This window comes from Grampus griseus, assembly GCF_964374135.1.
Source record: "Grampus griseus genome assembly, chromosome: 17".
Classification (NCBI taxonomy): Eukaryota; Metazoa; Chordata; class Mammalia; order Artiodactyla; family Delphinidae; genus Grampus; species Grampus griseus.
Window position 1 is genome coordinate 7,853,890 of NC_139011.1, and position 27,519 is coordinate 7,881,408.

General features: G+C 48.3%; 1 long non-coding RNA gene across 1 annotated transcript; it reads left to right on the top strand.

Moving 5' to 3' along the window:
- Positions 1 to 18,984: 18,984 nt before the first annotated feature.
- On the top strand, positions 18,985 to 23,069 carry LOC309835602. Its single transcript, XR_014298032.1, has 3 exons — positions 18,985 to 19,124; positions 20,604 to 20,721; positions 21,944 to 23,069. It is a non-coding gene; the product is annotated as an uncharacterized lncRNA (long non-coding RNA).
- Positions 23,070 to 27,519: the final 4,450 nt, after the last annotated feature.

Sequence of the window (27,519 nt, forward strand, 5' to 3'; positions counted from 1 at the left end):
CACTGTCAGGGCTCTGCCCACATCCCCCAGGAAAACTTAACCATCTCAAGTCCCCTGGCTCCTAGCATCTTTCCACTCCCAACAGCACCTGTGTCCCTCCATCACTCCCTTGGAGGGCTGCCCCGAGGCAGCTGGAGCCCACTTTGCTGGTCTGCGTAGAGAGCAAAGTGCCTGAGAAGAGTTTGAAGGTGATGGGTGCTGGAGTATCAATACTGCAGCTCCCTGGCCCCTGGGCTGGACAGCTGTAAAGGATGACCTGCACTGTCCCCAGAGTTCTCCTGCAGAGCTGAACCGAAGTCATGCTCTGTGGGACTTTGCTTGGCATCACAGCTTTGCCTGACCTCCTCCCTCCACAGATCCACTTCCCCACAACCATACCAATGTTTTTATGCAAACACTTCCTAATACACCACTTTCACGTGACTTATTCCAAGGTCCGCTTCTGGGGAACACAAACTAAGACAGAATCAAATTCAGATCCTGAGTATTTAGCACTTATTCTGTGCTAGGCACTGAGTTAGGAAGGTTTGGGGTTTTGTTTTGTTTTGGGATACATTATCTCATTTAATTGTCACAATTAACTTTGGGGATATTAGAGGTAAAGAAACTGGGACTCAGAGATTTTAAGCCACTTACTCCCAGTTGCACACCTGGCAAATGATGAGCTTCTGCACCTGGGAGTCCAGTGCTCTTACATCTGCCTCTTTTACATGATGGTGGGGGCTGGGAACGGGGAGGTAGGAAGGATGAGAAGGTCACCAGGTCTACTGAAACCACATGGCAAAACTTTCACCGTTCTAGATATTGAAGGGTCCATAGAATATTTTATTTTCAATGAAGATTCTGTCTAAAAAGAGCAACTTGAAAACCATTGCCTTATATCTTCTCTGTGGGATAACTATAAAGATTAAATGAAATAACGTATGTAAAGGGCTTAGCACAGAGCTTGGCACACAGCATATAGCCGACAAATGCCAGCAGACAGGATTATCTATTTATTACCTGCACTCCCAATTTATGTGTGCTTGTTCTATATAAATATGCCACCTATAATTTAAGAAAACAAATAACATACCTTTTCAGTGGCTGCAAATAGTACTCTCAATGTCTAGTTAGTAGAAATAAATTATAGAAACATACATATATGCATTATTTCTATGTACACACGGATACAAATGATTTAACGCCAAGCTGTAGGCGTATGGTTTCTGGGATACATCTCCTAAGAAAAGTATGAAAAAGAATGGCTATATGTATACGTATAAATGAATCACTTCTGCTGTACACCTGAAACTAACACAACATTGTAAATCAACTATACTCCAGTACAAAAAAAAATTAAATGTAAAAAATTTAAAACAATTAAAATCTTAGCACAGGAAAAAAAAAAATTAGTTTGATACTCCCACCCCATCCTTACCTCAACCCTACCCCCAATTCCACCCCCATTGTCTGCTGTCTATGTATTTGTCAGGAAGTGAAGGGAATTCGGCTCTCCGTGATCAGCTCATCCCAGCCCTTTGCTGCTGGGCATCAGCAGAGAGGACCCACGGACAACTATCGCTTCCCACGCAGAAGCCAGGTGCAGGCGACCCATGCACCAATCCCATAGCTGCCCTTCCCATTCATTCACTGCAGAGCAAATACTTGGGAAGACCTGCTCTACGTGCCAGGTTCTGTGATAAGCTCTGGGACAGACACAGTGGAGAAACAAAAACAATGATTAAACAGGCATGACCCCTGTCCCCATAGTGAGGTAGAGCCACACTAGTGTATAAGTATATACTTCTTTGTATATTTCTACACGATTATACAAGTAAGTGTATATGGCCAACTGTGATCACGCCACTAAGGCTGTATAGAAAACTGCATCAGGAATCGGAAAAGACAGAGAAGGTTTCTCTACCAAAGGGAGATGTGAGATGAAATCAACAGGTGTTAGTCAACTAAGCGAGAGAATAGTCAGGTGGGAAAAGTTCCCAAAGCTAAGACTCTAAGATGAACAGAGCACATAGACTTTTCTGGGCAGTGAAAATATTACAAGGGTGGATCCATGACATTATGCATGTTTCAAACTCATAGAATGTACACCACCAAGAGTGAACTCTGGGATAAACTATGGACTTTGGGTAATTCTGATGTGTCAATGTAAGTTCATCCTCGGTAAAAACCTCATCGTTCTGAGTGAGTGATGTTGATAATGGTGGAGGCCATGCATGTGTTGGGCAGGGGGTATATGGGAAATCTCTGTACCCTCCTCTCAATTTTATTGTAAACCTAAAACAGCTTTAAAAAATAAGGTCTATATACTTAGAAAAATCAGTTACCTCTTGTAACTGGATTACTTATTAAGAGAAAGCGTCCCCTTTGATTGCCAGGGCTGCTCTGCGTGGTCTTAACTTCATATTGAAGGGCCCAGAGTTTGAGTGTCCTCGCCTGGCTAACAAGAGCTGGGGTGTTGAGACCATCAACCAGACCTCTGCCCACAGGAGCCCATAGTCTAGTGATGGGGATGGATCGTGTTCAACCAGATATTTGCCCACTGGGTATGCTGGGCACTCTGGCGCCCCCACTGCCCTTGACGATTTCCGACACCATAGCTCTGGCCATACTGCACTCTAACTGTCCTTATTTATTGCTCTTGGAGTGAGAACAGTCGTTCTTGACTATATCTCTATCTCAGTGTCAAGCTCTTTTCAATAAATATTTGTCAGGGAGATTAGGGGCCGTTTGGAGATGGGTAGAGGTTCAAAGGTGAGAGAGAGGATAGACAGATGGAGATGAGCACAGTGCAAGTTGAGTACATTCAGTGTGCCTGGAGAGGTCAGAAAACACATCCTAGAGAAGGGGATATTTGAAAGGGCTCTTACAGATTGAGTAAGAGTTTGCTGACCAGAGAAGGAGAGAAATGGTGATCCAAGCTGAGAGACCAGCGTGCGTAACTGCAGAAGCCTGAATAACAATGACTTCTCTGGGCAAGGGATGTGGGGAATGGCTAGAAATGAAGCTAAGTGGGATGCAGGCCACGGCCAGCTAGGGAAGACATCGGTAACATAAGTATGAAAGCTGGGACTCCAGCTTCCAGCAGCAGGGGCCAAGAAGGATTTACAGGAGGACACTGATGGATGCCAGCAAGCTAATTAGGTTAGCAGGTCCAGGAGTTAATAGGGATAAGTCAGGCCATAATCCCTGAGGCTGAGGACGAACCCAGGCCAGTGGACACTGCCTTTACAGTTGAACAGCTCACAGGTGCTCCCAGAGACAGGCTGGACCAGCCAGCTCCTCTTGCTGTAGGTTTAACAGTTCTCTCTCCCTGCTGCTAGCAGACTAATCCCTAATGTTTATGTGAATCAATTACAATAGAGAGAAATCCCATGGGCGGAGAGGGGTCTTAGAAGTCACCTTCCAGGGCAGTGTTCTACCCGATCGGAGTCTAGAGGCTCATGATTTTGCCAAAAACACACAAAGCAGGTGGCAGAGCAGAGGTTGAAACCCTGTCTCCAGATCTCTACTGCAAGGGTCCTAGAGCTCTTGCACCATTCCCTGTCCCAGCCATCCATGCTGGGGTTCTTAGAAACAGCTCTTTGGACTTCCTAGGTACAGGGCAGGTGAGGGTGAAGGGCTGGGGCTGCCCCCTCCCCACGAGACAAGGGACAGCTGAGGGTGTTTTCTGCCTCTTTCCCCCAGAGGAATCATTCTGCAAGGAGTAGAGGATGCCCTCACTCTGAGACCTGCTAAGTCTTGAATTAATTTCAAGTTCCTCTGGAGGCTGTTGCTATCCTTGAGCCCCTGCTGGACTAGGCTGGGAACGGGAATGCCCGGGACTGAAAATGGGGCCATGTGCCCATCGAGCCATGGGAAGATGGGAAGGATTCCAAGCCAGGAGCTGCCCGTTGCTCTGTTGCTCAAAACAAGACAGCCTCCCCCATCACTTTCTCATTGATCTACGATTTAGGAGACTGAAGCAGCCCCTGAAGCATTAAACAATACCCACTCTCTGACCTCCCCCCCGTCCAAATATTCACTGATGGACACTTAGGCCATGTGGACAAGTATTAATAAATTACTCCCCCACTCCCAATTCTCCTTTCATTATGCTTTGAAAAATCAAATCAAATCCAGAATACGGAGCAGCTTATTAAAAACAGAAACTCACTCTTTGACTCTGTGTGTTTGAAATAAAAGGTATTTTTTAATCCAAAGGAATTTCTAATTCACTGCAGGACTCCGTTCGCTGAACTTAACGTTTGAAATGCCACTTCTCTGAACAATGTGGGCTGGGGTCCGGTAGCGAATAAAGCAGCCGTCTCAGCCTGTTCCGCATCGGCTTTTCAAGAAGTCATACACACTTGAAAGACATCAGGCTTTGGAGAAGTCTGCTGAGGCCCCCCAAAAATATCTGAGTTAGATATGTTTAAAAATAGAAGAATATCTAAAGGAAACTTACCCAGGGGAATGAAATGGGCTAATTTCATTCATTCAACTGTTCATGCAACACATACTTATTGGGCACCAACTATGTACCTCACTTTGTTTTAGGTATGGGATGTCTAAGTGTGCCTGACTTTGTTTAGCTATGGAATGTCTAAAAATGACTCATATGTGGCCCTACCCTCAAGGAATGCCCCGACCGGTGAGGATGGGACAGGCCGATAATACAGGACAACACAGCGATGAGGGCCACCAAGGAGAAATATGCAACGCACAGAGCAAGAGAGGAGAAGGAATGAACACCTCGTCTTCCAGAAAGATCCAGAGAGCATTTTAACTGAAACTAGTCACAACTCTTTCTGCTGCAAGGGGCTTAACTCAACTTGGCTTAAACAAAAGAGAGATTTCATCGGCCCGAGTGAACACGTAGAGATTCAGGTAGAGGTAAAGATTCAGGTATGGATGAATCCAGGAGAGTTAACAGAAAGAAGAGCTTCTGTAAAGGCCCTGAGGCAGGTTTCTCTCCATCTCTCAGCTTTGCTTTGCTCACCAAGCTTTCTCCTTGGGCCCGTTTCCCTAAGTAACAGGAAAATGGCCTCCTTTAGCTGGGAGCCCACATGTTGTCAGTTTAGCACCTCCACAGAAGAAAAGAGCCTCTTTCCCTGCAGCCCCTGGGCTGACTCTTACTGGCGTGACCAGGGCCTCGTGCCTCCCTGGGCTTATCCCTGCTTCCAGCGGATAGAAGATGCTGCCTGGGTGGGCAGGCCTGGGTTACCTGCCCATCCCTGGAGGCAGAGGGCTGCATCAGGCCTTTCCAAACTGCATTCATTCCAGAACATTCATTACGGAACACTGTGAGCTAAGCACTGCTCTGACAGATGAGGATGCATCAGGACAAACAAAAAAAAAAGAGAACTCCCTGCCCTCAGTGAGCTTTCAAATAAGAACACATCCGGGCAGATGCATAAGTGCAAATGCTGGAGAGCAAAATAAGCCAAGGAATGGGGGTGCGGTGCCTGCGGGAGGGGCAGCGGTTGCTACACTAAAAAGGTTGTCTGGGCTTCCCTGGTGGCGCAGTGGTTGAGCGTCCGCCTGCCGACGCAGGGGACACGGGTTCATGCCCCGGTCCAGGAAGATCCCACATGCCGCGGAGCAGCTGGGCCCGTGAGCCATGGCCGCTGAGCCTGCGCGTCTGGAGCCTGGGCTCTGCAACGGGAGAGACCGCAACAATGAGAGGCCCGCATACCACACACACACAAAAAAAGGTTGTCTGGGGAGATCCCCCCCAAGAAAGAGACAACGTTGTACAGAAGCCGAAGTTGCTGAGGACTCAGGTCAGAGGGATTGCAGAGGTGGGAAGAACCTCCCTGAGGCCCTGGGCAGGGATGGACTTGACAGCTCTGAGGGACAGCACATGTTCCCCGGCTTGACCCTATTGAGTGATGGGAAGGAGAGCCCGTCAGAGGAGGGCGGGACGTGAGAGCTGGCGGGGCCTGAGAAACCTCGGTTAGGACCTTGGCTTCTGTGTCGAGGGCAGCGGGAGCGGCAGGGGTAGAGCACGCGCACCAGGTGGTGCCAAAAAGGAAGATTGGGACCCCATTGATCAGAGAGCGGAGGAGGGATCCCAGGCGAAGAGGACCAGAGACGCCCTACTCAGAGTCCAGGATGGAGTGTGCGTGAACCCGGGAGATGGACCAACCCTGAGAGGCAGAATGGCACGGAGCCAGGACAGACATAAAAGGCACCAGCCGCTGTGTAGGCTAGAATATTCAGAGAAAGAGACTACGTCTGGGTCAGAGCCACCGTAAAGAAGGCCCAGGAGAGGGACCTAGGGTGGTCCAGGCTGTGCGCCAGGCCCCAAACTGAACGGTGTGGGTGTTCGAGAGTATCTCTATGGAGACAGCAGAAGCCTCACGGAATCAATCACTCCTCCTAATCTTCCTCCCGGGAAACTCGCAGATATTAAAATGACCACTCAAGGGGAACGGGATTTGATTTCAGGTTTAATTGAAGGGCACTGTGCAAATGCGGAGACTGAGAGAGGGGAAAAAATGTTTCCTGGAGATGGTTTAATTTCCATTTCTTCTTAAAAATACAGCAGACTGCCTATTAAAAATGTTAGATAAAGGATATTGCAAACAACCATTTCTTTTTTTTTTTTTTGTGGTACATGGGCCTCTCACTGTTGTGGCCTCTCCCGTTGCGGAGCACAGGCTCCGGACGCGCAGGCTCAGCGGCCATGGCTCACGGGCCCAGCCGCTCCGCGGCATGTGGGATCCTCCCGGACTGGGACACGAACCCGTGTCCCCTGCATCGGCAGGCGGACACTCAACCACTGCGCCACCAGGGAAGCCCCAACCATTTCTTTTCCTTCCCGGGAAAGGAGAGATGACATTTGGGATGCCCTTAGCAGACGATAATATTAGCGCACACGAGTGAAGCTCGAAACTTGACAAAGCACTGTCCACATGTGCACGTCATGAGCACAGCAGCTGCAGCGAAAATGTAATGGAGTTTCACTCCACATCGAGTGTGGAGGCCTAGAGTCCTAGGAAATCAGTCCCACCTGGAAGACACTTACGCAACTCAGCAAGCACACAGGGAACCCCATCAATGTGCCACATGCTGAACCAAGCTTGGGGGTGACCTGGCTTCTCTTGTGTGCCAGGATGGTCTTAGAGGCCAGAGGACATGGACCCAGACGACCATGACGATGAGTACAATCTCACGTAATAATCTTTCTTGCACTCACAGCACCGCTGTGCGGCAGGAATTAAGCCAGATCTATATGACTTGGGTGTTCTGGTGGCTAGGACTTAGTTCTTGTCTTAAAATTCTGGACCACCCCATAAAGCACCTCCTTCTACCGGCTTTCTCTACTCTTGGGCTAAGAGCTGTGTTTTGCATACACTTAATTCTCAGCATAGCCTACGAAGTAAGTCCTGTTACTATCCCTATGTTCAGATTAGGACACTGAGACTTAGGTTAAGTGAAGTGCTCCAAGGTCACTGCCTAGACTGGACCCCAGGCAGCCAGGCTCAGGAAGCCACACTTAAGCACCCAGCTCTGTGCCGGGCACCTGAGGTCAAGGGTCGAGTGTGAATATGGTGTTACAGTAGAAGATTATTTTTAATCCTCAGTGCAATCCCTGAAACCTTTTGTCACAGCCCTATTCTCAGATGTGGAGATGGAGACTTGGAGACGCCAAGCCAACCCTGATGTCTGGGCTTCCTCTTAGGAGGTGCCAGAAGTGGGATCTGAACCCAGCTCGGCCCCAGTCAATCCACTGAACCTGTGTGCCTCCACAGGACTTGTCTCCTGCTAAAGGTTCATCACAGTACCTCCCGATTCATCCTGACTTTTCTTCTCTTCCCCTCTGAGAAAACCCAACGGGTACATCCCTGAAGGTTCCAGTGGGGCGGTGCAGGGGGAATTCCGGCCCCCAACTTCCACTGCTGCTCCTTGACTCCCACCAGGACCCCCAGAACCTAAAAGATCCTGGGAGAAATGAGGTCATCAGGATTTCTGCACCTGTACACGCACAACCAGTCTGACCACAGTGCAGCTAAATGGGTCCAGTGGTTAACCAAGGAAATGACAGCTGAAGGGCTGTGTGAACAGCCAAGTTAGGGTAAAATCAACAATGGTTTGAACAACCAGTCCGTTCTGTCAGGGCGGGGAACTTTACTGGGGTGAAAAGGGCACTGGACACAGAGCCGGGGCCTCTGGCTCCCACCCTGGCCATGATACTTGTTTGCCCAAGTAACTGGACCCCTGCTTCCCCAGCTGTAACATGGCCATCACCCACCCGGACGGAGGTCATGAGGCCTCAGTGAGGACAAATAGGGGAAAACGCCTAGCGTTCCATTTGCTCGTAGTGTAGGTTCACTAAACACTCGTTAAATATACTGGTTGTGTCTGGATGTAACGTTAGCTCATGAGGGAACACGTATCAAAGTGGCCGTTATCACTGGATAGATAAGAGAAGCAGTTAAATGTATTTTTTTCCGTCCTTGACCATACACGTTTTCGGAGGGGCCTCGTAAAACCAACCTTTGCAGTGGCCTCAGCAGCCTCTGGGGCAGGGGGAACGTGTATGCTGTTGGCTTGTATCTCCTGCTTTGAAATCCACAAAGAAGCTCCACGGCAGTAATCCCAGAAGCCACCGGAGGATTTTCCACTTCCCAGCCCACTGCTGCTAGGAAGGAGACCCAAAGGCGCCCCAGGCTGAGTGCTGGGAGCTCGGGACCAGGGGAGACAGAAAACTCCCTCTTTCAGTAAGTGGCTGTTGGCTTTCAAAAGCCACTTTCTCTCCCCTTTGGGTTTCCTCAGTGAGTGGAAGACAGAGGTTAGAAATGTCTCCGCCACAGTAACTAATAAGAAGGGGCAGTACTCGCTGGGCTCACAGGAGCCTATCGCGGTCTTAACCATGTAGCGGTCACCATCTCCTCTGACCTTTACGACCACCCTACAGATTTCGGGAGCTGCCCCATTGTACAGACAAAGAGACCGGCAGGGAGATGAAATAGCAAGCCCACCATCACAGGGAATGAAGTGGCGGAGACCACCCAGGGGGGCTGCTCCGACGGGGTCCAATGTCTGAACACTTAAACACCTTCTGGTTCTTTGATTAGGACCATCTCTGAGCGTCAACTCGGACGATATTAGCTGGTGTTTCTCAGGCAAGCTTGAATCGCAGTCTCTGCAACGCTGAACACAATTTCTTCTACCTTCCAAGACAAACATCAAGCTAACCTTCTGGGAGTTTAATTTCAGTGTTTCCATCCAAGTCAAGAGGAGTCTGGGAGGTCAGGGAGGACACGCCGCCACGCCCCTGCTCCCACCTTCTCTCCCTCTCAGAGCACGGCCCGCCATCCTCCACCTACCCAATCAGAGACCCAAGGTCTGCCCCACGCCTCCCTCATTCCCCCCAGATCCAATGAGCCCCCCAGTCTTTCCCACTGCCCCTGGGAGGACCCAGCTCCCCACCTCCACTCTCACGGGCTCTTACTGGTGTTCCCTCAGCAACTGCCCTGCCCCTGGTTTGCCCCTATAAACACATGCTCCCCCCTGCCCCGTCTCCAAGTCTCCAAGGTGTTCATTCAGAAACCCGCATTGGATATTACTGTGCCCCCGCGGAAGCCCTCCGCCTGCTCCCCAAAGCCGCAGACTAGGGGGCCAGCTCCCAGGATCCGCCATGATCCGCTGCCCCCTCCATCTCCAGCCTCATCCCACCACCCACCCCACGCAGGGCGATGCTGGGCTACCCCTCTCTGCAGGCCCTGGGGCTTCCTGCTGCCACCCCTTTTCCTCCTCTTCCCAGAACTCTCTCTCCACCCTGGTCACATGCTTACACTTCTTCATCTGCCAGCTCCTCCCTGACCTTCAGACTCAGCTTGGCATCACCCTCCCCAGGGAGCCTTCTCTGAGCCCTGGGTTGGGAGGCACCTCCGCTGTAGGTGGTGAGGACCTGAGGACCGCAGGTAACGCACCTACCCCATGGTGATGCCCCTGTATCTGCCTGGCTCGCCCACCCGCAGTGACTTTGAATTCAGCATTGCCACTAAGGCTTCTGGCGTGGAGCCCCGGAGTCTGTGCTTCTAGCGAGTGATCCTTGTGGCCTCTGGAAAGCATTGTTCTAACCTTGCTTCGTTTCCTGGTTTAGACCAGGGTTTGGCTGAAAGTTGGCTCTCAGCGATGAGTCGTGAATGGGACTGGATCAAAGTCTTAAATCAGAGTCTCTTGGGGCCCCTACTACTCTGCCCTTCTGCTCTACCAGTTCTTTGCCATTAAAAAAGAAGACTGTGTGTCATTCCTTAGGCCCAGTTTTTTCTTTCCAGTACACAGTTCCTGTTGAAGGGGCAGAGAGTGTGTTGGGACACTTTCTGCTGTTCGTTCCTGGTCTTTCTTGTTATTCTTGTTGTTCCAGGAGGTTCCAATGCCCACAAACCCTCCCCTCATAGAATCAAGGACAGCAGCCATAGGGCCTTTGGGTAGCTTTAAAAGGGTGACTCTTTAGCGAGTTGATGATTTGAGGAAGGAGAATGCTGCTCTGTGGCCATAGAGATGCCTGTGACTAATTGTCTTTTGACAAGTCTGAAACGGCAAGGTCAAGTGGAAAATATCTCTAGCCAAACTTTTGGTGCCATGAGGAAAAAGAAACAAGCATTTATCAAGGACCCACTCTGTGCTGGCCGTGGGCTCTGTGCTTGACACACACTGTTTCACTGAATCCTCTCAAATGCTCCCATTTCAGGCATGAGGAAACTGAGTCTCAGAGAGGAAAACACGTTGCCCAAGACGGTATGGTTGTTACCTAACAGCAGCAGGGTTCAAGGTTGGTTGCTTAAGGCCTCACGCCTGTGAGCTTTCCACCGATCACATCTGAGCTGGGATGGGGGTCAGGGAACAAGGGTCTAGAGCAGGGTGCAGCATGCTAACTGGGGAGCCAGGGCCCCCGGGCCACCTCTCTGGACCACAGTTTCTTCCCTTGCCGGTTGGGAGGCTGGATTTCCCGGGTGCTTTCAGGAAAAGAGCCTTGTTCTGGGAACAGGAGCTTGGGGTTTTCTGCTCAGTTTATGGCAGGTCACTTGCCCTCACTTTCCACCTTCCAGGTGAGGTTTTCTGACGATGTTCCTAGGAAGTCCTGAAGCACCTTGGAGGCTATCCTAAGGCTCAAGGTAGTTGAGGGTGGTGGGGTCCTGGCCAAGAGGTGAAGTCCTGACGCCACTTTGATGGTTTACAGTTGGTGATTACACGTAAGAGCTCTTATGAAGAAAGATCCACGGCTACATATGAATGAGCGTAGAAGTGAGTAAAGGAATTAATACACACAAAGCCCGACGATTACAAAGTCTCTGCGGCCCCACATCTCTCAAGTTCAACAGCGGGTGTTTTATTGACCAGTGGCAAGCTCTACACATGACTGTGGTGTCAAGAGTGGTAATGTCTCCACCCAAAGCCAACACCTCCCACGGACCTGTAGAGCCCAAAGGTACCAACATGCAAATTACTATTACTCTGCTTAGTCATCTCATGGGTCATCCACAGGGTGCTTCCCAGTCTGTAAAGCACACTCATCTGCATGGTCGTACTGTGATGTGTTGTCAGTTTTACCAAGATTGTGGTTTCAGGGTTTGGGAAGCTCCATTTTACTGGGCCCACCTTCTCACTGACACCCTCACACCAGCCCCTCTGAGGCTCTGGAAACTTCCATTTGCCCTTAAAGGCCAGCTGGAGTGCCACCATCTCTGGGAAGCCTCACCCCGTCCCTTTGCTGTTTGGCCCTTCTTCCTCTGGGGCCCGTCTGCCTCTGGCCCTGGTGAAGCCCATGTTCCAAGTTTTGTTGCTATCTAGCTGTTACTCATCTCCCCTCCGATCACAAAAGCAAATGGTTCAGTTAACACCGAAAAGGATAAAGAATGAAGGATGCATGAATGCCTGAACGAATGAATGGACCAATGACTAAATGCATGAGAACCCGGTTTCTTATATTAGTCAACTTCCTCTACCTCCCTGATTCCCTAAGTAAAGTCAGTCCCACCCTCATGCTCACCATACAGCAGGTTTATGAGGGCCTGCTATGTGCCTGGGACCACACCAGGTACAAGGGACACAGCGGTGAACAGCAAAGTCAAGGGTCTCTGCCCTCATGGAGTTTCTACTTTTCAGGTACACAGTCAGAGCACTTCTCAGAGGGAATGGTCTGCCCCGTATTGATGTGTGTCTCTCCAAATCTCCGTGGAGATCAGGACTATGTCTTGTTAACCTTCATACCCCCGGCACCCAGCTCAACACCTAGTGAAGGTTAGGTGCTCAGTAAATGTTTGATGGATGAATGTTGAGACCCATCACAAGCCAGGTTCTCTGCTCGATCCTATTTCTGGGTCATATCCAGGACCTAGGACTAAACTGTAAACACGTTTCCTAACATTCCAGGAATCTCAAGCAGCACCTGAGCAATGACTATTTTCATTTTTCAATACTTACACTGTTTACCCTCAAGACAGGGGCATTAATAAATCCCATTCAGTGTGCCTGCACGAGTGTCTGTGTGTGTGTGAAGCTATAGTTTCTGTCACCTGGGACCGTCGTGAAGCCCTTGTGTCATGACATGTGTGATGTGTCTGGTGTGTGGCAGGGGCTCAGAAAATGCCAGCATCCTCCCCTTGGCCATTCTCAGTTATAATAGCAGCAAAGAGCAACCCCTCAGTATCAGCCTCCTGGCTTAGGGCTTAGGGAGTAAGAGGTGATTTGGAGAAACTTAAAGTCAAGCTGGAACAACCTTATGGATTAAAATCGCCACCCATGCGCTGGAACTGATATTGCTTCTACAAGGCAGAGCAGAAGATGAGAAAAAAAAAAAAAACACGAAAGAAGATAGTCAAGAATATTAGAACCTCAATGTTCACAGCAGCACTATTGACAATAGCCAAGACAGGGAAACAACCTAAGTGTCCGCTGACAGAGGAATGGATAAAGAAGATGTGGTACGTGTATACAGTGGAATATTACTCAGCCATGAAAAACAATGAAATAACATGACTTACAGCAACACGGATGGGACTAGAGATTATCGTCATGCTAAGTGAAGTAAGTCAGACAGAGAAAGACAAATATCATGTGATATCACTTATATGTGTAATCCAAAAGAAAATGTTACAAGTGAACTTATTTACAAAACAGAAAGAGACTCACAGACACAGAAAACAAATTTAAGGTTATCAAAGGGGAAAGTGGGGGAGGGATAAATTAGGAGTTGATTAACAGATACACGCTACTATATATGAAATAGATAACCAACAAGGTCCTACTGTACAGCACAGGGAACTCTATTCAATATCTTATAATAGCCTACAATGGAAAAGATTCTGGAAAAGAATTTATATATATATATAAAATTCACATTTTATATATATTATATAATTATATAATTTATATTTATATATATAATATATATATATATATATCTGAGTCACTTTGCTGTACACCTGAAACTAACACATTATAAATCAACTATACTTCAATAAACTATAGTTTTTGTTTTCTTCTTGCTTTGGCAGGATCGAGTCTGAAACTCCAGCCGTTGCATAACCAACTCCACTTCTTCAGTTGAAAGTGCTGATCTGATTCTGGAAAAGAGTCTCTGCCATTCATCCTTTCATCCCTATTCCTTTATTTAAGTGAGTGTTGGTTAAACATTTACTATGTACTTGGGTAGGGTTGGCAAACTATTTCCACCAAGGGCCGGACAGTAAATATTTTAGGTTTTGCGGTTTACAGGGTCACTGTCACAATTACTCAACTCTGCCACTGCAGCAGGGAAGGAGCTACACAACCTGTAAGTGAGGCCGCTGTGTGCAATGAAACTTTACATATAAAAACAGGTGGAGGGCCAGATTTGGCCCACGGGTCACCCCTGCACTGGGACCACTAGGTACTGGGGAAGCAGAGGTGATCAGTTCCCCTGGAGAAGTTCACAGAGAATGAAATAGGCAAATGCAGTGCCCTGTGCTCAGGCTTCTAACACAGAAGGTCCTTCGAATAAGATAAAGGAAGCGAGGTAGGCACAGAAGCAGAGAAGGATTGACAGAGGAGAGGACTTTGACTGGGTCTTGAGAGGTAAGTAGGAGTTCACCAGGCAAAGGGCAAAGAATATTACAGGTGGAAGGAACAGCATATGCAGAAGCGTGGCGTCTGGAGAGAGTGCTGCGAACTTGGCTCGAGGCCACCATCTCAGCATCCTGTTCCTGCCCTGCCTGCCTTCTGCTGTATTCTCTGTACTTTTGGTGTATTCGCTGATCATTTTATTTACCTCACTTGCTTATGGGTGGCCCTACCTCTGGAGTGTGAGTTCTACGAGGGCAGGAATGACCTGCACCATGGGGTGAAGTGTCACCTTTATGTTTTCCCAGCGCCCATGGCTGCTCCCACCACGGCAGTCATCATGTTGGGGACAGTCGTCTGTTCATGGGTCTGCCTCTTCCCTTGCCGTGAGTCACTCAGGGCAAGACCCAGATCTTCTTAATCCATGTGTGTCTCCCCTGCACCTCGGTCCATGGCTGGGGCTCAGCACATACATGCTGTGGGGAGAATCAATGCAAGTGACTCAGCGTGGTGAAAATGAGGGAGGAGAGGACGCTGGAGGGGGTCAGGACTCAGGTCATGGTGGCCGTGTGTGTCACAGGCTGGGGCTGGGATGTTGACCCGGATGTGCCGAGACACAGGTTACTCCCTTTGCAGAAGGAGTACACGCTCATAAACTGACAGTGTTAATGCAGGTGGCGAAGGCGAGGGCAGGAGGAGCACCAAGGGCAGGGCTACTACACCACCAAGGAGGAAGCTGGGCTGTTTGGGAGCAGTGGGGCGGGGCAGGTAGCCAGAGCGTTGCTGCAACGCCTGAGGGCCTGGAAGAAACTCGTTACTGAAGAATGAGGCTTTAGGAAAACACAAAAGGGACACTTCGTCCCATGTTGTAGGTCATTCTTGTCCCCAGAGAACTCACCTCCGTGTCCCCCTAAACTATGGAGGCAGGCCTGCCCCTTGGGGACCGAGGACTTACAAGCTGTGACGTGCAGCAAGTCACACCACTACTTAGCCCCTGTTTCTCATCTGAAAAACAGAAATACCCATAACACCCCTGTCCTGACTTGGGCTCCCTGCGAAGCAAACTCTGAGGAAGAGATTTAGGCGCCAGCGGGGCGTTAGGGAGTGGCCCCATCCGTCCCCGCGGGGAGGAAGAAAGTGGGAGGGGCCGCCAGAGGAGCCGGACTGTGATGCGGTCACAGTGAAGGCTTCCAGGCTCAGGGCTGCATGGTCCTGAGGGGATGAGGACCTCATGGGAGTGGGGCCATTTCTCAGATAGTGAAATGACTCTCTCTGGCTCCACCTTGGGAAAAAAAAAATTAAGATCTCCAAGAAAAACCAGGGAAGCTTGAAGATCTCAGTCTTCAATAACGAGTCTGTCACAGGTACTCGTAGCATTACAGCAACCGGAGGACCAATCCAGCCCTCCCATTGAACGGATGGGAAAACTGAGGCCCAGGGAGAAAAATGGCAGAGCTGGGTCAAGGGTACAAGTCTCTCGACTGTCAAATGGGTGTCTTTTCGTGTCAGCCTGCCATGTCAACATGCCTTCTTTTTCTGCCAAGTTTCACTCAAAGGTGGAAACAAGTCAGACTCAATCCAGCAAGGCATCTAAAAGTCCTCAGGATGTGGTCTAGGGACTGAGCTCTCTGGTGTGAATTGGAATAAATCTGCACACAGATTCCAGCTCTATCACTCACGTTGTGTGATCTTGGAGAAGCCACTCACCTTCTGCACCTGTCCTTTCATCTGTAAAATGGGCATGGTGATATCAACCTACCTCAGAGAATTGTTGCAAGAATTTAATAAATACTGTGCAGATTAAGTGCTTGGCCTAGAACCCTGCTCACTGGAAGCACCCCAAAATAACAGCTGCTACCATTATTATATGTTTTTGGTGCTGGCCCGGCACTGAGAAGCTTGGGGCAGGTGAATGATCTGTCCCTTCGTGGGACTTATGATAAAGAGCTAAGATTTAGAGTTGGGGATGAATAGTTAAAGGCAAAGGTCAGGGAGGGTGTAATTAAGTGACTTTGTATGAGGCAGTGAGTAACACAGAGCTTATAAGAGAGGAGGAAATGCATAGGGTTGACTTCAGACTGACATGAAATGTACACTTGACATCATTTTATTTCTTATTAGAAATATCTCTTGTAATCATTTGATATTAGATGCATTTTCATCAAAATGTCAAAGCAGTTCAGCAAAGGCAGGCAAAAATTCCCCTTTTACAGAATAGAGGACATGGGCCCGGAGAAACCAAGCAACTTGCCCAAAGTCACGCAGTTAGACATACTCAGGACTGTTTTTAATGAAAAAAGAACGTTTATTGGTATTCTTTAGTTCTTCTGATACTTTTTTTCCATTGAGGTGAAATTAACCATTTTATTTAAAGTGTACAGTTCCGTGGCATTTGCTACATTCACTGTGTTGTACAAATTCCATGTCTAGGTAGTTCCAAAGCATCTTCATCACCTCAAAATAAAACCTCTTACCTATGAAGCATTTATTCCCTATTTCTTCCTCACCTAGTCCCTGGCAACCACCATTCTGTGTTCTATTGGTCTGATTTACCAATTCCAGATATCTTATATAAATGTAATCATACAATATTTGTCCTTCTGTGACTGGCTCGTTTCAGTTCACTAATGTTGCCCAGTTTCATCCAACTTGTAGCAGGTATCAGAACTTCATTCCTCCTTATGACTGAATAATAGATCTCATTGCATGTATAGACCACAATTTGTTGATCTATTCATCCACTGATGGACATTTGGGTTGTTTTCAGCTTTTGACTATTGTGAATAATACTGCTACAAACATTTGTGTGCAAGAATTTGTTCAATTCTTTGGGGTATGTATCTAGGAGTAGAATTTCTGGGTGACATGCTAATTCCATGTTTAACTTTTTGAGGAACCCCCAAACTGTTTTCCACAGTGGCAGAACCACTTTACATTCTCATCAGCATATATATCAGCAGGTTCCAATTTTTCCACATTCACGACGACTATTTTCCTTTTTACAGTTTTTGCGTTCATCCTGGCAGGTGTAAAGTGGTAGCTCGTTGTGGGTTTGATCTGCATTTCCCTAATGCCTAACGACGTGGAGCATCTTCTCCTGTGCTTGCTGGCCATGTGTCTACCTTCTTTGGAGAAATATCTATTCCAATCCCTTGCCTGTTTTCTAATTGAGTTGTTTGTCTTTGTGTGTGTGTGTGTGTGTGTGTGTGTGTGTGTGTTACATCATAAAAGTCCTTTCTATATTTTGGATACTAGACCCTTATCAGATATATGCTTTGCAAATATTTCTCCCCATTCTGGAGGTTGTACTTTCTCTTGATAATGTCCTTCGATGCACAAAAGTTTTTCATTGTGATGAAGTCCAAGTTCTCTGTTTTCTTCCGTTGCTCATGCTTGTGGTGTCATCAGGGCTGATATTTAAACCTGGGTCCTCTTGCAGAAAATTGAGGTCCCTTCTGTACACCACAGCAGCCTTTGGAGGGGCGGTGAGAGGAACTTACATTGGACGTGAAATGAGCCTGGTCCTGAGGGAGTAGGGGGCTGCCAGTGGGAAAAGCTGTGTGAACAGAAAGACTGAGGTGAGGGGAGGGCTCCCTGAGCAGCTTCTGCCCTCTCTGTTGGGCTGAGGGGTGGGGTGGGGGTCCCAGTTCCAGATGCTGGAGGGAGCTGTGCAGCAGGAGGGCCTTGGAAGGGCCCTGCCCAGACAGGAGGGCAAATCTCTAAACAGAACCTTGGGGGCAGGGAACTAGGGGCAGCCATGAGACCACGCGGGGAGGCGGAGACAGCAGAGGAGAGGGGAGAAAGGACAGGAGAGAGGGAGAAGAAGGGGAACATCTGGGCTGGGCAAGGGACAAGAACAAGTGTGGGAAAAGAAAGTGCTTTGCCAAACTCTCAAGCACCAGGTCCGCATTCCACCTGGGAAAATTAGCGAAACAGGGGGACCCCGGGCTCCAGCCTGTGGCCGCCAGGGGTGCCCCGAGGGGGCTTGGAGTGAGGGCTTGCCTTTGAGAATAATTTCAGACCCAGATACATGTACAAACGTGTCGTGTCTTTACACACGTTAGCTCATTGAATCTTCCCGCTAGCTCTATGGAGTAAGTATTTATTTTCTCTACTTTACAAGTAAGGAAACGAAGATGCCGAGAGCCAAAATAACTTGCCAAACGTCACATTACCGACAAGGGGCAGACCAAGATTTGGACTCTGATATCCTGATCCCTAGCCTCGGGCTGTTTCCGCTATAACCCAGCTACAGTCAAATCCACAGTGATGCTAAGTAAATCCTAGAGGCCATTCGGATGCAGAGTGCTGTACACACAGGTGTGGGGTGGAGATGCTCGCTACTCAAAGTGTGGTCCGCGGACCACCAGCGTCTGTATCCCCTGAGAGCTGGTTAGAAATGCAGAATCTCAGAACTGCTGAATCCGAATCTGCATTTTTTTAACGAGAGCCCTGAGGGGTTTGTATAACAGTTTGGGAAACGTTTGTCAATGCCATATCATTTCAGATTTTCAAGAAGAATTTTTACCATTAGAAATAAAGATAATAATAAAAGTAATCATCATACTTAAGCTTAGCCTCCTGAGTCAACCGCTGACCTCCCAAACTTGGAAATATCATTTAACCGGAGAAGATTACAATCTGGTTTGCTTATCAGCCAACAGCTGACCTCAAAGCCTTTGGCAAGACAAGATGTTCTGCTCTCCCAGTGAGATCAATAGTACGCTTCTGGTGGTGTATTTATCTAGCTAGCATTTCTGACATATGTTATGTAAAACTGCCCCTCTTCTTTCAGCTGTCTCTGCTTTATCTGAATTTCTGACTTAGCTTGACCCTAGAGCACACTGACGCTTACGCAACAGCACAGTGTTTCTCTTTGGAAGTCCCCTGTGTTCCCACAGTGGCCTTGCCTCCTGCCCTTGCCCTGCAGATAAGACAGCTGTGTCCCACCTGCAATTCTCTGGGCGAATTGGGATCCAACATTGGCTGAGTCCTTACTGCCTTCAATTCTTTGAGAATTTTCTGGACTTGACTGAGGTCCTTTTCAGACCTTCTTTGCCAGCTTTGCTGGGACTAGAGACTGCTAGGTGAGTAGCCGCACCTGTCTCAGCGTAAGCGTAGGTCATGCCAAGCAGACTTTTCCTCCGCTCTCCAGGATGGCAGGGGAGGAGTGTAGCTGGTGGGTTAGGACCCAGGATGGGACCCCAGGGGTCAGCTAGGGAAAGCAGAGGTCAGGAGAGAACAGCTTGAAAACCTAGCGCTCTAAGGTCGGACTGAACTGAGACTGCATCCGGCTGTGCTTCTTATTTGCTGGGTGACGCTGGGTAAATGACTTATCCAGGCTGAGCCTCCCAGCTCGTATCTATAAAATGGGATTATGATGTCCACCTTTGGGGGTTAGACTAGATAATATAAATGAAGTACTGGACACCAGGCCTGTCACATACACTCAATAAGAGGGAGTCTGTAATTTGATTATAGAGTAGGTCATTGAGGGACAGAGCTCACCAATGTCACGCATCTTCCAATGCTTAAAACACACACACATAGAGAGACATGTTTTCCTGTGCAAAATTCAATGAAGAATAACTGAAAAAATTAAAAGTGATATGACTTCTTCAGATATTTAATACAATAGTGGCCCACAGGCCAAATCCACCCATGGCATATATTTTTTGTGGTCCACAAACAAAAATAAATTTTATATTTTTAAAGAAAATTTGGCTGGTCCTTGATTAGAGAATAGTCCTAAGAACAGCCTCCTGTATCGAGTGCACACCACGTGCACAGTTACCTTCACGGATAGCCTTGGTCAGTCTTCCCAAGAAACCAGCAAGACACCCATCGTTGTCTCATTTTGCCGATGAGAAAACCAAGGCTGAGAAAGCATAAATAATTTGACCAGAGCCACAAAGCTAATGAGTGGCCAAGCCTGGATGGAGTGTCACTGCTCTAAACAAACTACTTTATCGTGGACCTTCTGAATTGATTTGATGAAGCATCTAAACCAAGAAAGGGAAATCCACGAATGCCCAGAGTCCACTCATCAGCCTGAAGGCGAGGACATGGCTTGTGGGGAGACTCACATCCAAGGCCCCATCCGGGAGTCTACGTCAGCTGAGTCAGGAGTGAGAAAGGTCTGGGTCCTCACAGGAGCAAAGAGCAGGAGAGACCTGGTAGGCTGTCTCACACCTGGGCTGGGCAGGGGGAGTTGGGATGTTAGGAGAAGACAGTGGGGCATGTGGAGGGGCTTTGGGGAGTATTTCCTCAACTTGATGAGGAATTATCAGCACCCCACCCAGGTGCTAGGCACATGCCAGGTGCCTGGAGAATGCAAACGTGAGGAAGGCCTGCTTCCTGCCTTGAAGTCACACTAGTGGGTAGAGGAGAACAGACTGCAGACATGAGGTCTGTGTCAATGAGCTGCAGTTCAGGTGCGATGGAGGAAGCGTAGGTGAAGCCCTACTGGGCGAATCAGGAGGAGAGGGACCCACGGACCTGCTCATTGGCATCTGCTTCCCTTCTCTTCCCTTCCTTCCTCCCTCACTAATATTTTCTGAGCCCAGTGCAGTGATGGATGCCGAGGAAAACACAAAGAAGCAGCAGATCCATTCTCTGCCCTCACAAGCTCCTGAAATCCTGAGGGGAAAACATGGAGCAGGACTCCAGAGCAGCGTGGCGGAGGTGTGTGCAGGCGCCGGGCAAGTGGGAGGAGCCTCCGGGTGGAGTGGTTTCTAAAAGCGTGTCAGGCACCGTTGAAAAGACTTTACTAACAAGATTCCATTTAATCTGCATCTCCAAGTAACACAGTCAGAGCAAGGACTCCAAAAAACGCAAATGCACTGAGGCAACAGCAGACTCTGCAGGGCCGCCGCGTACAGTTCCACAGATCGTGCACTGCGTGAAGGGGATGAGTGAGAGCTGAAATCCAGCCCTCCTTCTTCTGGCCAATTTGTGTGCTCTGGTGCAAGCCTACCCCTGCCCAAAGCAACTGGGGCTTTTCTTCTCACGAAGGGGCCACCCACCCCCCACGCTGTGGGGCTGCACCCACCTACCAGGGGCCTCTTTTTCAAATCCCGTCGAGACTCCGTATAAGTTAGCAATGTCCCAACTCTGAGGATTTAGAAGGAGCCAGGCCTGGGTGGGCTTGGAGACGGAGACATTTTCACCTTTAAAGCACAGAGAAAGACAAGACAAGTATCGATGCTGAGGTTTTATAGATGGCGTGTCCCAGGCCCCAGGAGGAAGCCCGACTTGCCCAGGGGCCACACGATTTGTCAGCCGCACAGTTCAGAGTAAAACTGACCCCTGTGTTTGGCAGGCTTCCCTCTACGTCCCGCAGTCTCTGAGACTGTCTCTCAAAATGCGGGAAAGAGGACAAGGAAAGCAGGGGGTCGGGGGCCTTTCCCAGCTTCACCAACCATGACTGGGCTGCAGGACGGCGCCATGGCTTTATGACCTTCTTGGAAAAACTCAAAGTCCCTGTAGTCAGGAGTCGCTCAAAGTCTTCATAAATGGCATCATCTCATTGATAACTATATTGAGTACATGCCCAGTGATAATAATGATAGCAGCAAGAGCAGCAGTAAATTGGGGTAGTTTTCTAGTCAACTTCTATTTTTCGAATATAGTGCTGCATTTCAAAGGTCTTTTGTGTAGAAGCCAGGGGTAACGCACATTGGGTGAAGAGGCATCAGAAGAGAGGTATTTCCATCCAGGATCCCTAGAATGGAGCACGCTGGGATGCTGGGAATGTCACATAGTCTGATGGAGGTGGCGTTTCTGTACACAGGTGCATACATATGTAAAATGCATTGAGCTTTACACTGGAGAGTCACACGCTCTATATAAAGTGTATTTCCACCATAGGCAGTTGACATGTCCTGTCTGATTTCATCCTGCATAGGCACAGCTGCGTAGAATTGTCGACGGATTTACAGGGGAGGAAGCTCAACTCTGCCACTCACCGATGCAAGCTCAGACAGTCTCCCGGAAATGCTGCTTCTTTACCTGAAAGTGGTTCCTGCTAAATTAGATTATATGGGGTTGTCTGTAAACCCTTGGTCACCAGTCCAGCCCTGCTTTGTCTGCACATCACCCTAATCGAGGTGGATGCCACTGTGCGCTGATGCACTGAACCACAGTAGGCTGTTGGGACATTAGGGTGGATCCCATCTGGACAGCACTCGTGTCCTGCAGTTGGCAAGTCAAAGCTCGTACTGCTTGCCCCACAACAGGCCAGTTAGTCAAGAGACCAGGCATTAGGGCGAGGAATAGCGACTTTATTCGGAAGGCCAGCAGACAGAGAAGATGGTGTCCCAAAGAACCATCTTACCCGAGCTAGAATGCAGGCTTCTTTCATACTGAAAGAGGAGGGGTTGTGGTTGGTTGTTGCAAACTTCTTGGGGCCGGATCCTTTGTTCTTGGGGCTGTCCACCTAGGTCAGGTCACAATGTTCCTATAAACCTCCAACAGGACCAATGTTATTCTCTGTTCTGCAACTTTTTATCTCTATATGAATGGAAAAGTGGTATCCCTTTAAAGGTCAGAGCCTTGAGAATGGGTGATCCTGTATATTTCAGGCTGTAGGCAACATTCTTAACTTGTAGCCAAGGCAAGAGAATACAAAGGTTAAAGGAAAAGAAACAGATCCCATATGGAGTCGGATTTGTTCTTCTCTATTACACTGTCTCCTCCCTGTGCAGCTGCCTTTTCTTGAAAGCAACTTGAGCACTTAGAAGGGTGCGCAGGGCATGTCCCTCCTGATTGTGTGAAGTGTTCCGTGGCAAACCTCGATTAAGCTGTCATAAAACTATTTAAAAACCCCAGCTGGAAGGATAGGGCAGACCCACTATTTCCATGCTACTTGAAATGAGATTGCTTCCTCTTAATCCTGGAAAATATAGCGTGTATGGAAGTGAGTGTGTGTGAGGGAGAGAGGACAAGAACATGGTAGGCAAGCACCCCAAATTCCCTTTAATCTTGGAGCCTGTGCGCTTCCTTTTTCTGCTGAGCTGTTAGTCTGGGCAAAGGACATGGACAAACGTGTACTCATTAAAAATGCTTCTCACGTGGCTAATCTGTGCGGGGGTTTGGAAGAGCTGGCATGATGAGCCCAGAAATTAGGACAAGGCTGTGCGTTCTCCACGAGCATCAGGCTCTGCCTCTTCCCACTTCAGGCTCTCGGTGGATGTAAATGAAACGTTCGTTGAATTGAATTGAGCAGAGAGAAGCTGATAAATAATCCCTCTCGACTGTGTTCCCCTGGAGATCCATCCAGGCACACACAGGTACAACCAAGTCAAATCTCAAGTCACCGAGTCATTATTACTCTCCTATGATGAACCGGAAGCGGCTGTATTCAGTTATTCATTTGTTTATTCAACAGACATTTATCTGTTGAGCTCCTGCATTTGTCAGAAACTGTGCTGGGCGCTGGGGTAGTTACAAAGAGGTAAACCCTTCACCCTCAAATAACTCAGGAAGAGGACACGTTCCCTGATAAATGTAACACAGTGGGCTCACTCCCAAGGCTCCTGAAACCTGCAGGAGGCGCATTTTAGCTGGGGGCACGTGGAAGGCATGCAGATAAGTTGCAAACTAATCTCTGTTTAAGTTCAGAAGAGCAAAGGGAAGAAAATGGGCATTGGTTAAATTCCATCGTGTTCCTGGCTTTGAACTAGGGGTTTTTACATAGCTTGTCTGGTTGCACTTCATAAGACTCTTGCAAAGGAAAGGGTTTTCCCCTCATTTTGCAGCTACGGGCACAGAGTTTTAGAGAGGTGAAGATGACGTGTTCAAGGTCAGAGAACTAGAATGTAGCCGATCAGTGTCTGAAGGGTAATTTTCCTGGCACCACTGAGGGGCATAGAATGGAAAGGGTTGGTGGGTTGGGAGGCTGGCTGGGTAGCCCATCCCGCAAAGAGTTTGCACTTTATCCTACAGACAGCTTTGCTGCTTGGCGGCTCAGGGGCCAGATCTGGGTTGTGGTGTCGAAAAGCAGCGAGTGGAAGTGTAGAGCATGAAGTCTAGAGCTAGATGTCTGGCGGGTAATGTCAATTCCACCTCACACCAGCTGTGCCATGTGGGGCAGGTGACTCAGCTACTCTGAGCCTCATTTTCCTCATCTGCAAAATAGAGATGGTCACACCACTTCCTCTTTCCCAGGGCTGCTGAGAGGAGTGAATGAGTGGCACATTATCCTGTGAGAAGCAGTGCCCAGAGCAGAGAAGTGCATAATGTGTGTTAACAATTCTGATGAATATACAGCACCTAGCACAGTCTCTGGTACCTAAGTGGTATTTAATAGATGATCATTTTTCTTATCTTGTGTTTTACCAAAATTATCAACTATCTACAATGCTTAATTGATCTGTAGCACAATAAAGAAGGAAGTATTGGTCAGCTACTGATGCCATCTGGAGACAGGGGCACCGTTTATTCATTGAGAATAAACCTTTTCGGACAACTCAGAAGTTAGGGACCTAGGAGAACGCACTTTCTTGACTCGAGATGAGTTTCTGTGTCCCGCTGTGTGGCCGTGATGTGAGGGGCTGCACAGCCATTCACAGATCGCTCATGTATGTAACGGGGGGTCTTTTCCGCGGCTGGCTGGCTTGGAGCTGGTTAAAAGTTTCTTTTTCTAGAGTGCTGCTTGAGAAGTACCCCAATTTTACTGCAAAATCTAGATACTTTTCCTTTGGCTCTACCACCAACCCATTGTGTCATCCTGGAGGTGTCCCTTTCCTGTTCATTTGCTTATTTGATCTTCATAATATCTCATTTAGCAAATGGGAAAGTGAGAGGAATGAAGAGACCTGCCTCAAATTACAGAGACAATTAGACTAAGGATGAAATAGGAATGAGAACCAGAAACTGGGCACTCCTGGCTAGATTTGGATGTCGGGAGAATGCAACAGCTCCTCGAGGCAGGGGTATCAGACGCCTTCCACCCCCAGGACGCAGACCAGCTCCCCATAGACCCCTCTGTGCACCCTGGGCCAATTTCCCACCCCAACTCTGCAGGGCTGCAGCCCCTCCCCTCATGACAACCTTCTCCAGGGGTCTCTGCTGCTGCAGAGGTGAGAGATACCTGGAGCCTGGCCAAGACCACAGCAGTAGCCCAGGAATGTAGGACAGTGAATGCCCCAGGGAGCAAACCTTTAACCTATGTAAAGTGGGAGCCAATGGACGCGTTCTTCCCCCTACCCCCTCCCCTCCCCAACTGTCTGTTTCCTGGTACTTCACAGGCCTCTTAAGAGACAGTCCCTCATGAATAAACAATACCAAATGGAGACCAGCTCAGTCATGCAACTTGGGATGCATCCCCCTCCTTCCCTGCCCCCCACCTCCCCCTTTCTCTCTCCAGCTTCTTTGGAATTATCTATAGTCAAGGAGTAACACATAGGCTTTTGCTCAGCCTCCGCTCAGTGGGATTCTCAGAGAAAGTAATTTCACTCTCTTTATTATTAATTAGGATAGATAAAAGGCTGGAGGGAAGGAGGGGGAGAGAGGAGGGGGAGAGATGGAGAGAAGAGGTGGCGTTGCCTATAGATGAATATTGAAGAAGCATGATGAGTATTACGGGGGCTGAGACCAGCGCAGTGGCTCAGGCTCAGTGCACAGACTCTACGGCCAGCTGCCTGGATCACATCCTTCTTTCGTTAATTACAAGCCTGTAACTGGGCGAGTTACTGACCCTTCCATCTCCTCATTTGTAAAGTGTAGATGATAATAATTTCTGCCTCATAGGGTTTCTGTAAATATTAACTGTTCTGATAGTTGTAAAACACCTAGAATAGTGTCCGATACAGTATAAGCATTATGTGTTCATTAAACACGCAAATCAACAAATGCCTCTCCCTTGAACTGGTATGCAGGACTCTAAGGAAGTTAGGGAGTTTCTCTGGGCCACAGTTTCTTTAGCAATAAAATAAAAGCCTTGAGTTACAGTCAAGTATCTGACCAGTTCTGATCCCGGATATTTTAAGGAGAGCCCAGGTACTAATGCAAATCCAGCAGGGACGGTCTTCATGATCTTGTATAAATGGTCTTAAGTTTTATGTAAATTTTGCCATAATTCATCCTCACAAGAGGTCTATGAGGTTGCAGTGAGTTCTCTGCATTTTACAGATGAGCAAGAGAAGGCTCAGAGAGGTTAAGTAACTTGTGTGTGGTTACACAGTGAACTGTGGGGGGAGAATGCACGCTTGGATCTGGTTGACCCAGAAGCCCTACCAAGTGATAATCCTGTTCGAGGGCTGACCAACTATGACCGTAGAGATCTAAGTTCTGGGGTTAAAGATGTGAAGAGTGGGCTGGTGGCATCCTGGCAATTTGTAGATTACTGACTGGGTGTCCTTCTGCATACTTGATGGCTTATGAGAAAAAGGGGGACAATTGCCCAAAGGTCTGGGGTTGGAGTGTGAGACGAGATGGATTGATCTGTGGGCTGGAGTATAAGGGTCCAGATAAGGAAGGAAGCACACATTTTGAAGGGAAAATACCATTTGGGTGAGAATTCACTTATTTCTCTGTCTGCCAGACACCATGTTGAATCTGGCCCATGGTGGACGCCCAGCACAGGTTTCCGTGGGACTACTTCAAGCTTTCCCAACAAATTTGGTTAGATGAATGCTTGGTTTGGGTTTCTTAAAGTTTTTTTGTTTTTTTTTTTGGCAAGATGTCTCTATGTTACTATGAAACACTTCATATTTTATTAAAGGAACGATTGCATAAAATAAATAAGACGTGGTTTCTTTTGTCACATTCTTAGAAGAATGGCAGTGGCAGAAATTCAGAGCCCCAGACTTTCTCTGTAGATTTGAAGGGGGACGAGGCTGAGGGGTCATTGGAGGATGGAGGGGTCGGGGGAGTGAGGAAGAGAGACGTGCACCAGTAATAGCATCTCCCTGCTTTGGGTCTCATTTTTGCAGAAGCCCAAACACTTCCCTTCAGTCCAAGCTAATGGCATTTGCTGTGAGTTTATTTTGATATTGTCACAACTGTCCCCAGAGAGTGACATTGACAGGCTTTCTTTTCTTTTTGCCTTGGTAGCACAGCACCAGATTCATTGCTCACGGGTATCAGAATCATTTCATCTTGACACCAAACCCTGGCATCTACAGATTCCAAGAAACATGCCTCTGCTTCTCGAGGAAGCTCAGACAGGTCCTTGCGTTGGGGCGACCAGGACATGACAGACCATCTGTCTGGCAGAGATTACTTTATTTAAGTGCAGGGTGGGCTTGGACTCAGATATGCAGAATGAGCAGTGGATGGATTTATTATTCTATCTAATGCATGATTATTTGAGTACCTTTTTAAGCACTGGAGATCCAGCAGGGAAAAAGGTTGATAGTCTCTATTTTCAGAGAGCCTCGTTTAAAAGGAGATTCAGAAACTGAACCGACTGCTTCCCCCAACAACCGATTTCCAGCAGGGGTGATGCCCTAGCAGCCAAGCGCAAGGAAGGGAAGCGTA